The following is a 13,171-nucleotide window of genomic DNA, read 5'->3' as shown; positions in this document are numbered from 1 at the left end:
TCCACCTCAGACAGTTTCATCGGCCAGAAACCTTGGGGTACTTTTCGACTCTGAGCTCTCTTTCGATCTCCACGTCTCGACCGTAGCAGGAAAATGCTTCGGCATAATTAAGTCCCTGAGAAAGTTTTTTGATTTCCTCCCGCTCGACTCCAGAAAGACTGTGGCGGTAGCCCTTATACTCTCTCGAGTGGACTACTGTAATGGTCTTCTGGCAGGGACCAAAAAGTCCACTCTTTCGAAACTTCAAAGTGTTCTGCACACTGCCGCCCGTCTTGTCTTAAAACTTCCACGCAAATCCTCTATTTCTACAGCCCTTAAAACCTTACATTGGCTCCCCTTGCACAAGAGAATACTCTTCAAAATTCTCATTGTAGCCTTCCGAGCCTGCAACAAATCCGGTCCGTCCTACTTGTCTAGACGCTTCCCTCACTATACTCCGTGCCGCTCCCTCAGATCCTCACAAGAAAACCTCATGACCCCCACCAAATTCAATCTGAAGTCTAAAGGCGGAAAAACTCTCAGCACCCTGGCTATTAAAGCCTGGAACAGCATGCCAAAGCATCTCAGACTTCAGACACTCGAGAAGCCTTTTAGGAAGCTCCTCAAAACGTGGATTTTTAATCTTTCCGACGACTGGACTAAAGCTGCCATCTAGCCCCCCCCTCCTTTCACTCTGTGGACTGGTTACAGGATTTACAGCGCCATGATGCTCCTTCCGGAGCGAACGTCTGCGCTTTAGAAATACCCCTCCAAATTCCAAATTCCAAATTCCAAATAATTTGGTCCAGTGGGAGGCTAGGATTTGAACCCAGGTTTCCTGGTTGTACATCGTGTAGTTTAGCCAATGGATGAATATCTCCTTCCCTCTCACTTTTACCATCAAAGGCACTACTCTGTGTTCAAGTATTTCATTGGCTAAATTAGTACACTATTTTAAAAAATACATATATAGTATGTTACATCATGATGATTCGATGTATGTATAAATTAACAAAAAGACTTTCTTAAAAAAAAGCCCAAAGTTAAGTGTAAGGGAAAGTAGGAGACTATTTTATGGTAAAATCATTGCTTGCCCCAGGCTCATTAAATAGAAATGAGGGTTAGCACCTCAATGACGCAGTTACGTCGATTAGTAAAACAAAGAGGACTATGCCTTCCCACATGTTTGGGTGAGACATATGTGATGGGCAGCTCAGCTGCAGACTCACACAGCAGAAAAGCAGCTTTTTAGATTTTGTGTTTTCATCTGCCATGCATCTACTGGTTTCGTCCTTTAAAACCACAATAGGGAGCAGAGAAGTTAGTGCCTGGGATGCTTGGCTCAGCTCTACCTTGAGATGTCACTCCCCATGGCACGAGGACCGAGGCACAGCCAGTCATTCGGCCTGAGCCAAACTAGAGTCGTGCCTAGCTTGTCTACCTCTAGGTCTCTAATGACAGCAACCTTGTTCACTGAAATTTGGTCTTTCAGCTACCCAGTGGCGGCCGCCACAATATGAAGGTGGGGGGGTGGGGGACGGACGGACAGACGGGTGGGGTGGGGGGTTAGCGAATGGGGAAGGAAAAAAATGATTTAAAAAAACTTACCTTTTCCCCCAGGCCTCCGATGCTGAGGGCCGCCACAGTCTTAGAGCTCTCCCAGCAGCTCTCCCAGCTGTTCAGCCAATCCTGTCTCTGCTCTGGGACAGCACCGCAAGGATTGACCTAAGCGGCCTGCTCTGCCGGTTAGACACTGCCTGTGAGCCTACAGCATTTCTCCAACCCGGCTGTGACCACAGCTGGGTTAGAAATATAGAAGTACGCCTGTCTGTTTGTAGGGTGTGATCGGATGCTACATCATATCCCAGAAAAGTTTGTTCCTTTGCATCATGGTATATGCATTCCACGATTTGCGCTCCCCTCAGTGTACATGCTGAGGGGAGCTCAAATCATGGACTGTGGAAATTCTACGTGGGATTTTAAGTGTACAGGAAGAATGGCGCTTAAAACTGGTAGCGGTGGGGAGGAGCCTAGCGCGCAACCAAGATGGCCGCGTAGGTGCGAGGCTCCCGAGGACCTCCGCGACCTCCTGAATTAATCCTGGCGAGATCCTATCCTTGTTGAGGGGACTGTGTCGGTGAACCCGAGCTGAGGCGCCACCCGTTTTTCGGGCTCAAATCGGACCCCGGACATAGGTGGGAGCACCGACCGAAGGTTGCGGCCTTCTCCGCGCCGGCCCCCCGGACTTGAGTAGTGGGGCGATCCGGGGACAAAGTGAATAACAGCGGCGGGCAGGGCTGGGCGACTTGCGTACCCCGCGCTTTCACTTTCGCTTTTGCGCCCTCCTTGCCCTCAAGCGAGGTGGGGTTGCGGAGCGGAGTGCGGTGGTGTGGCCCTGTCCAAATGCCCGGCTGACCCACCGGCTGTGGGTCGTCCTGCGGATCGGTGGTCGTCCTCCCCCCCCCGGAACCCGTGAACTGGTTTATCGGCCCGTTCGAGGAGATTGGCACGACGGTGGGAGAGCAAACATGTCCACCAAACAAGATGGCGACCGGGCGAAGGTGAAGACGACCCGCCGTGGCCCGGCACAACAATCCAACAGTATGGACCGCTACACTCTCCAGAAGGGATCTCCGGAGACATCGCGCACATCCCCGGCGGGCCCGACGGAGGCATCTGCTCAACCGGCGGATCTGACCCTCCGGGACGTCATGGGCGCCATCGCAGAAATGAAGGCCTCGGTGGACCAGCGCTTCGACACCCTAGCGCAAAAAATAGACTCGGTCCTTGTGGACGTGAGTCTTGTGAGGGCTGACTTGTCCAAAACGAACGACCGGGTCGATTCCCTGGCCCACACCACGACGAGCCTCACGACGGATGTAGTGGCCCTCCAAAAGGAGGTGCGCCGGCTTGGCCAGGCGAGCGCCCTGATGGACCGGCGACTGGAGGAATCCGAGGGTCGGGCCCGGAGGAACAATGTCCGTATTGTGGGGGTGCCGGAGGGACGAGAGGCGGAGGCGGCAGATCTTTTTGTGGAAGAATTGATCCTTACCCATCTCCAGCCCCGGGGGCTGAGTAAGCTTTTTGCGGTGGAGCGTGCTCACCGGGTCCCTGGGGGCAGACCTAAGGCCGGTGCCCCGCCGCGGCCTCTCATTGCCCGGATTTTTAACTTTCGGGACAGAGACGCTATCCTGCAGACCTCCAGGCAACAGGGACCGGTCAAGCTTGATAACATGGAGGTGCATTTCTACCCAGACTTTACTCCGGCGGTCCAGAAGCAGCGATTGAGTTTTCTTGGTGTTAAACGTCGCCTACGGGACCTGAATCTTAAGTACTCAATGCTTTTTCCAGCTAAGCTGCGGGTGGAGGTGGATGGTCGCACGCACTTCTTTGACCGGCCCGAGGCGGCTGGGGACTGGTTGGACGCTCTGCCTGGAGATCGGGGCCGGGGGGGTGGGGGGGGGGTGCGGTTGGCGGGGAGGGCCCGCCGGATCAGAATTGAGGGGTGAATAATAGGCCTTGCTCTGGACAACATTCCTTTACCATTTATTGATCGTATATGTTCCCCTCCTATGGAGGTCGTTCGGGGTCTGTTGGGGGCTTCCCTCCTCCTCTGGGGGACTAGTTAGTTTTCATCTATGGGGCGACAGGCACACTGCACTTTGGGGGGGCTGTCTGGGCTCATGCAGGGGTGCAGGGAGGGGGGAGTTCTGTTGGGATGGGAGGGTGGGGGGGGTGTATTGTTTGTTTGCACCGCAAGGCAACCCTGCTACTGTATTGTTGCTCTCGAGATGCTCTGTGGGGGACGACTGCTTGTTTCTACGTACGATGGGGGGTAGGGATTTGACTGTGTTGTCATGGAATGTTAACGGCCTGGGGGATAGGATTAAGCGTGGTGTGGTCCTGCAGTACTTGAAACGTATTTCGCCAGATGTTGTCTTCCTGCAGGAGACACACCTTATAGGTAACTCCTTTCATGCTATGAATCGGCGGGGCTATCGTTTGGTGGCCCATTCGGGCTTCACTTCGGGCTCGCGGGGGGGGGTATCATGATCAAGAACTCGCTCCCGTTGGAGATTGATGAGGTGCGCCATGATGAGAGGGGTCGCTACACTGTCCTGGTGGGTAGAATGGAGGGTAGAGTGTTTATTTTTGTATCAGTGTACGTCCCGCCTGGGTTACAAGCTACTACATTTGCGGACCTGGGACGCCTCCTCCTGGACCTTCCGGGTGGCCTGCTGGTGGTTGGAGGGGACTTTAATGCGGTGGCTTCTGGGTCCATGGATCGTCATCCCCCTAGGGACCTCCCCCGGGCACAGGCGTGGCTGTCCGGTCTTTTAGACACGCTGGGCCTGGTGGATTGCTGGCGACTAAAGCATCCCGCGCAGCTGCAATACACCTTCCACTCGGGTGCCCATGGTAGCCTCTCGCGGCTTGATTACATCCTTGTCCCGGCGGCCCATGCTGGGAGGGTGGGGGAGGTGTGCCATCTGGCGCGGGGTATTTCAGATCACTCCCCATTGCTTTTACACTTTGGTGTCTTCCCGAGGGGGGAGGGCAGGGTGGCTCCAATCAATGCATGGTATTTGCGCGACCCCACCATTCGTGCCGAATTGATCAAATCCTTACAGAGATATTTCGACGAGAATGTGGGGTCTGTCCCTTCGGCCCTCTCCCTGTGGGAGGCTTTTAAGGTAGTTCTCAGAGGGGAGGCCCTCTCCTGTATCTCCCATGCCCGGCGGCGCGAGCGGGAGGAGGTGACCCGGGTGGAGGCCGAGATTGCGGAACTGGAGGGTGACCTGGGGAGTGGGGTAACGGATGCCAAGCTGCATGTTCTACACCTCAAGCAGGCGGCCTATAGAGCCCTCGTCACGGAGGCGGCCAGGGGCCTCAGTAGAGAGCAGCAGGGGCGATTGTATGATGTGGGTGATAAGGCTGGCAAATTGATTGCGTGGTTGGATAAGAGAGAGAGAGCGAGTCGTGTGGTTCCTTTGATAGAGAGTATGGATGGTGCGTGTGTCACCGAGCCGGAAGCCATTGTCTCCTGCTTTGCGGATTATTTCCGCGAGGTCTACTCCCCGGTTTCCCCCTGCTCGGAGGAGGATTCCCGTGCCCTGCTCCGGGACATTGCGCTGCCCTCCCTCACGGCGGAGGACAGGGATCTGCTGGATGCCCCTCCCACCTCGGACGAAATTGCCCTGGCTATTCGCTCGGTTGCATCCGGCAAGGCCATGGGCCCCAATGGTATCCCCATCGAGCTATACAAGCTACGCCCGGATGTACTAGCGCCCCACCTGCGCGCGATGTTCCTGGCGGCCCACTCGCAGGGTTCCCTCCCGCCGGACCAGCGTCTGGCCACAATCGTGGTGATCCACAAGGAGGGGAGACCCCGTGAGCGGGTCACATCCTATAGGCCGATCTCGCTCTTGAACGCGGAGCCCAAGATCCTCGCCAAGGTGTTGGCCAACCGGTTGGTCGGCGTGGTGGGCGATTTGGTCCACCAAGACCAATCTGGCTTTATACCACACCGCAACACGGCGCTTAATCTGCGACGCTTGCACGGGGTGCTCGCGCGTGTCCCGTTCGTGCGGGAGCCGGCCATCTTGGCGTCCTGGGACGCCACCATGGCGTTTGACACGCTTGAGTGGCCATACATCTGGGCGATGCTGGCGAAATTTGGATTTGGGCCGGGTTTCATTAGCTGGGTCAAATTGTTGTATTCGGGCCCATTGGCGCAGGTGGTGGTGAATGGGCGAGTCTCGGCCCCATTCGCGCTGGGGCGGGGCACGCGACAGGGTTGCCCCCTGTCGCCTCTCCTGTTTGCACTGGCCCTGGAGCCCCTGGCGGAGTGGCTGCGGTGGCACCCTTCCATCCGTGGTCTCCGTTGGACCCCCGAGCATGAGGACCGCGTGTCCCTCTACGCTGACGATATCCTTCTGTATCTCGCCTCCCCGCGTAAATCACTGATCGTCCTGGTTGATGTTTTGCGCTCATTCGGTCGCAACTCAGGCCTTGTCATCAACTGGGCGAAATCCTGTGTATATGTGCTTTCCGGGGAGGCTCCGGTCCTGCCACGGGACTGTCCGATCCAGATTGCCTCCCAGGGGTTTCGGTACCTGGGCATATATATTACTCTGGACCCGGAGGCCCGCTACGAGCGGAATTTGCTGCCCCCCCTCCAGCGCTTGAAGGAGGACGTTGTGCGTTGGCGGCGTCTGCCGCTTTCGCCGCTCGGCCGAGCGGCCTTGTTTAAGATGATGTCCTTGCCGCGCTTTCTGTACGCCCTCCAGAACACTATGGACTTGGTTCCGGCACGCTACTTCCGTGAGGTGGAGGGCCTCCAGCGGCGCCTGTTCTGGGACGGGAGGCCGCGTATTGCCCTGGCTAAATTGACGCTCCCGTGGTACGATGGGGGGGTCGCCCTCCCGGATATTAAACGGTATTACTGGGCCTCCCAACTAGCTGCAATTAACCATGGCCTTTACGGGCCCGCCTTGAACCCGGCATTTGAAATGGACAAGATGCTCCTGCCCGGTGGCGACTACAATCGAGCGCTTTACTCTGGCGCGCCCGACTCCCGTCTGACGGGACCGACGCGTGTCATGGTGCGTGTCTGGCACGCGGCTAATGCAGCTATGGGGTGGAAGGACCGTTTGACCCGGGCGTCACCGCTATATGCGTCCGAGCGGTTGGGCTCCCTGTGGACGTCGAAGGGCTTCGAGAAGTGGGACACGATCGGAATCAGCACGGTAGGAGATCTCTGGACGAGGGGGGGATTCAAAACTTTTGAGACGCTGCAGACGGAGTTTCAGCTGCAAGGCAGTGAGTACTTTCGGTATCTCCAAGTCCGCCACGCGCTGGGCTCCGTCTTCCCGGATGTCGCGTCCATTCCGGAGTCTTCCCCCCTAGAGGACAGAGTGCTGGATGGCTATGTCCCAGACAGCACGATCTCCCTTATATATAAAAAGCTGATTAACGACAGGTCGTGCCTGCTGACTAGTCTCCGCGAGGCCTGGGTTGCCGACGGGCTGGAGCTGGACGACGAGGATTGGACTTCCGCGGTGGCCTCTCCGAAGGAGGTGGCCATCCCGGCTCGCCTTCGCTTCGTCCAGCTTAAGATCCTTCACCGGGTTTACGTGACGGGGCCAAGGCTTCTACGTATGGGCTTTGCTGGTGACGGGTTGTGTAAGCGTGGCTGTGGTGCTTTGGCAACTTTTATGCATATACTGTGGGAGTGCCCTAGGGTGGAGCGATTCTGGCGTGGTGTGCATGAGGTCCTGCGTGTGGTTACGCGTGTCGCGTTGTTGCCGGAAGCGAGGAGATGCTTGCTGAATGTGTGGGAGCCAAATGACTACTCGGTCCCGCAGACGCGGTGGGTGACTCTGGGATACATGATAGCTAAGCGCGACATTGCCCAATTGTGGGGATCCCAGAGGCCCCCGGCGGTGTTGGCCTGGAAAGAACATATGGATTGGTGTATGTTTCGTGAAAAGGTGGTGTATGTGGCGAGGGGCAAGCCTGGGGCATGGGTGAAAATCTGGGGCCCCTGGAACGCCTACCGCGGGGGTATTTGTGAGCCGCCACTGCTACCGGCTGCCTCGCCTGCCCCGTCTCCCTAGCTGACCCCCCCCCCCTCAGCCGTGGGCACGCGGTTCCCCAGTCCCTGATCTACTCCCATTCCCCTCTTCAGAGTTCTGCTGCTGGTTGAGATCCCCCACTTACAGAGCTCGTGCCGTCATTTTGGATTGCGGGTTGCCTTGCGGGTGTGGTTTGTGTTGTTTTGTTTTGATAAAAGGAAACCGCATTGTGGGCTTGGAGTTATGCGGCCTGCGCTATTGATGTCTCCTGCTTCCCCAATCTGCACCGCCAAGAGACTCTTTCTGTATGTATGTGATATGCTTTTGTCACTCTAGCGGCCGGCCGGGTGGTTGTAGGCCCATACCTGTAACTTTTTCAAACTGCAATAAACGGTTTCCAAAAAAAAAAAAAAAAAAAAAAAAAACTGGTAGCGGTGGGGTAAAAAAGAAAAACAAGGAGTAGTACGGTGCTACAAGGTCAGAGGAAACCCGATATAACTCCTGAAATGAAGTGGCAAGGGCTCACTTAGTAACTGAAACAAAAGTCCTGTGCACAAGTTGGATGAGTATTAATAATGTCTATGACAAACATAGTATTGTTCAAGCATGAATGGAGATAGGATCAAAGAACAAAGAACCAAGAACAAAGAGCGTTTCTTTTGGGTGAAGTATATTTGAACCTTCATCAGAAGGGAAACATCAAAAGAAGAAACCAGCCGACATGTGTTTCGTCAATCGGGTAGTCACCCGTGACTCTTCAGGGCTGAAATATACGTAAACGCAAACAATCGTGGGACCGGTGATATCTCCATATCGCCCTGATCATGAAGATTCCCGAGTGACGGCTGTACCCGCCCGTTCACTATTGTTTTGCTGCCATCCAGGGAAGTGACGGATTGGTCCTCCCTTCGTTTTCACATACCCTTGTTGCCACTACTGGCCTTCCCCCCCTTACAGTGTGTGACCCGATCTGGCCTGGTTGGAATTATCATGTACATGTACTAGGATGCAAAGGAGAAAACTTTTCTGGGATATGATGTAGTGTACGGCCACACCCTTTTCCCTGCCAAAACTGATTTTCATGACCTCCTCTACCATTTATCACACGTTCCTAATATTCCTTTTTCTAAAAAATTGTTTTCTGGCCCATTAATTACACTTCATCCGTCCCGAGCCAGAGAGTATGGCCTGCCGGAGAGTACTGACCGGGTGCAGAGAGTACAGCCCGGGTGAGGAGATTCCGGCCCGACTGCGGACGTAAAGATACAACTTGTAAATGACCTCTGTGAACATCAAAAGTCGTAAAGTTAGACTTTTGTCTCAGATTGCCTTTGTGAATTGGGTCCATTGCTATCAGGCCAAGAGTTTCCACCCAATTGCATCCTTTATGATGGCCAACTTTTGTGAGTGTGACAAATCATCCCAGAAGAAGATCTATTTAAGAAAAACTCAAAAAATTCAAATAACGTGGATACACCTCTTCAGTTTCACAAAATAGCCACGAGAGGATGCCTAAAGCAAACCATGAGCAAACACTGAGACCAAAAACAAAAAAACTATGGGCTACCATCTTAAATGTGCTCTCCCCTAAACTTCACAAACAATACAAATAAAAAAAAGACTGGAGAATGTTTAAAACCATTGTAAAGAACAAACCAATATTTGTGTACACAAAATAACTAAATTAACGAGGCAGATTAATGAAGACGTCCGTAATATTGATACAATTTCCAACCATTAAAACAAAATGTGGCACATATTATATTTAAACTGTATGAAATTAAATGGTATGATTAAAAGACCAAAAATATACGTGCCTTGTGGCAGATGAACAATGCCTTTTCAATCTGTAATGCAGAATTAGTAATTTACTTGATAAAATGTCCTTGCACAAAAATTTAAATCGGACAAATAGCAAGAACATTTTAAACAAGGATTGCGGAGCATAAATCAACCATACACAGCAGACACTTAAAATCAAGCCTACCATAACATTGGATGAAATATAGACCTCGGATAGTACAGGTGAAATACCAGGGGCTGTATTAAAGAAGTGCCCCAGGGGAGTAAGGAAAGTTTGCACCCGCTTTGTGCACCCTCGGGACACTTTGGAAATACAGAAGGGCCCTTCTGTAATACAGAGCATGTGTACCAGCACTATCATTAGAATGCATTTCCTCATTTGCATGAGGGCGTGACCCCATGCAAATGAGGGAATCTCTTTGCCTCAGTGCATCCACCATTTTACCGAAGTGGTTGTGCCACAAGAAAATTGGCGCACTTTCAGGGCAAAAGGAAGCCCTCAGGAGGGGTGAATGGGTGTCCCATGGATCCTCCAGATATCCCTTTGCAAGTGGGTGCAGTCACTCACTGCACCCACCTGAAAGGGGATCTCTAATCCCTCTTAAAAGTGCAGGTGGGTTGCCTCCTACACAGAGAAACACAGAACAGCTTTTAAACAGCTGCTCCGAAATTCTCATGAATGCACTGCCCTGGGTGCTGCGCGAGTACACAGCTGCTCTGAGGGCAGTGCATTCAACATAATAGTGCACAATTTCCGTTTGCACCTGGCACACCTGCTTAAAGGTGCACCGTGGCACAAACAGGGAGCCTGTGCCCTAGCTGTAATATGGTCCCAAAATGTGAAAAAAGTCCAGCCACCTCTATATGAAGGTGATATCGAATGGATCCTCGTACAATGTGAAATAGACTGGATGGAATGATTATGGGACTGATTTAGAGTTTGGCTGATAGGTTACCTTTTACAAATGTGAAGGATACCCCAGTCCACCTTATTACAAGTGCTGTAGCGTATGGTTTTGGTGGAAGAACCAACAAATTAACAGGGAAAGTTAAGCCACAGCTGAGCCAAGGGTCTGGCTGGAGTCTGAGTCCCTGCACGAGCCGAGCCCTGCAAATAGTTGGCGTCTAAATAATGCCACAAACATCATAAGAATATTTAAGTCTCTTTAAAAATATTAAAAATATATTTTTTTTAATTCACCAAATTGTTTCATCTTAATATATCAGATTCTTTTGTACCATACATACCCTGAAGTCACATATTGGAATGTGCTCTCATATGTGATGAGAAAGAAAAAGGAGGCTTTGTAAATAAAAAATATATTTTTTTAATACACCAAATTGTTTTATCCTAATATATCAGATTATTTTGTACCGTACATACCCTGAAGTCACATATTGGAAAGTGCTCTCATATGTGATGAGAAAGAAAAAGGAGGCATGGTAAATAAAATAGTTGCCTAGTATCACGTAATTTGGTCAAGCCGGGAAGCCAGGACTGGTCCTGGATTTTCTGGATACACATTATGTAATTCACCCACTAGATGGCCACCGCATTTTCTCCGTTTTAACATGTAGGGGTAGATTTACTAGCATGTCAGGCAACGCGTAAAGATAACTTGCTGTGCTGAATTGCATAACAGGGAGAGGGAATGAATGTGCCATATCTACTGAGATATGAGGCATTTCTGCTCTCTCTCTGCACTGGCACACTTAGTGCAGTCTAGCGCCAAAGCAGGCACCCTTGCGCCATGATGCAAGGGTGCTTGCGTTGCAGTCAGAATTGTTTTAGTGCAGGAAAAGGTCATCCTCCGGCAGAAAAACAATCCTCTATGTATGCAGCAGAATGTAACGATCTCTACAGCTAATCCCTGTTACACAGTCCCTCAACTTTTTAGCAGTAAAGTCCATCCTAGCCCCATTTTGGACCACCAGCATGTCTTGTCTATCAGGGGCATGAATTGACATGGCATACACTGGTATTTCGGGTCCCATATTATATTGGCCACCCTATGATTTTACACTGGAAGTACTATATCCCAAGTCTGTGATCCCATTGTCATCCACACACACAGAGTGACACCATGTGGTGCAGGGTACTTCTTCTGGAAGTTGCAAGAGCCCACATCACTGGCATCCCCTCATTGGGGGCATGAAAAACTTGGGTCATCTGATTCAGCTGTAGGGGCAGCAAGTGCACCGCAAGGACCAGGTTCTCAGTGCTAGGCAGGCCCACTGTACACTGCAGCCCTCTGGCTGGAAGCTTTCTTCTACAGTTCTTCAGATGTGGTGATAAATAGATCATCAGGTAGAAATCATTTGGGAGGCTTGGCAAGCTCAGGGACACATTCCCTATGTAAGCCCCAACATTCCATCCTATCCAAAGCACAAGAAGATCATTAGTGTGTCTCCAAAGTGCTGTCTCCACTGTTGTACTGTATTGTATAAATACACACAAGCACTAACCCCTTCCGTGCTGCTCCTTTCACATTAAACTGTCTCAGACATTGCCTTTTGAAAGCAAAGCCGTATTAAGCAGTCCACAAGAGGTACCAGTTTATACTAAGAATTCTGATGGATACGTCTTCCCTTCGACTTCTCACCTTATGAATATCCTCCAGATGCCAGACTGGATACTGAATTTGTGTCCCCTAGCAATTGCTCTCCACCACTGCCACCTGGTGCTGTGCAGATTCAGCTGGTCTTCTACTGCCCAGGATGTGATGAAACAGGTAATGAATCAGGATCTATAAGGTTCCATGGCTGCCTTTTAACGGGCAACCTTGGAGCTGGTGTTGGCTATTTTGCAGGCAACCCTTCTCAGGCCCAGCAGTCTACAAATATAAGGCATAATTAAACAGACCAGCATTTTTGGATCTAAAATGTGTGTGTTGTACCCCTTTTCCTGGGAGTTTGACAGTTCAAGCATTTTATGTTAAACTGAAACCTAATGCCTTTCATAGGGCCCCTCCAGACCAAGAGTTTAAGAGGTTTAACACCATGATGGAAAAGACATTGCTTATGGCAGTCTGGCTTTTTGCATGGCTACTGCTACGTGCCTTCTTGGCTGCTATTGCCGTACCGAACAGAAGCTGGTGAAAATGATCATTGTCTGCCTCCTTGACCACAAGTAAAAGCTGGTTTCAAATCTTGGCAATGATGGACTCGATGCCTCCAAACAAATCTTGATTTTTGGCATGGATTCTGTTGATCCAAAGGTTCAGTCTATTGTCATGGCTGTCAGTCGGGGGAGGGTCTCTCGTTTCTCCACTAATTGGGAGGCAATAACTACAGACCACTGGGTGATCCAGTTTATTCACAAGTACTATACTTGACCCTTGCTGTCTTCCACTCGTTCTTGCTATTAGGTCATGCTCTACGGTGCACACCTCAATATTGGTGAAAAGGGATTTTACCATGTTGAGGAAAGTGGTCATAGAGGTGGTGGCTTGGAGAAAAGAGCACTGGATTTAGCTTCCTTGACTTCTTGGTTCCCTAGAAGGATGGAGGTTTGAGACGCATTCTGGGCCTTTGCCTCTATAGTCTGTTCATTCTTCATAACAAAATGCAGTCATTTAGCCAGGTTCTGTTGGCTCTCATCATGGGGGGAGGAGAGGTTAGTTAGAGTCGACTACTTTAATCTACTAATACTAACTACTCACAAAAGGTATATGACGTTATCTGTCAGGAATCATCAGCGTCAAGTTGTGGTTTACCAGTTGGTCTGCAAACCAGGCCGCAAGTATTCAGCAAGGTGCTGTTGATGGTGGGAGCTCAACTTTTTATTTTTTATGAGGATATATAAATGATTA

Source organism: Triturus cristatus, chromosome 4_1, assembly GCF_964204655.1.
Source record: "Triturus cristatus chromosome 4_1, aTriCri1.1, whole genome shotgun sequence".
NCBI lineage: Eukaryota > Metazoa > Chordata > Amphibia > Caudata > Salamandridae > Triturus > Triturus cristatus.
The sequence above is the reverse complement of the archived record's forward strand: the minus strand, read 5'-3'. Positions refer to the sequence as shown.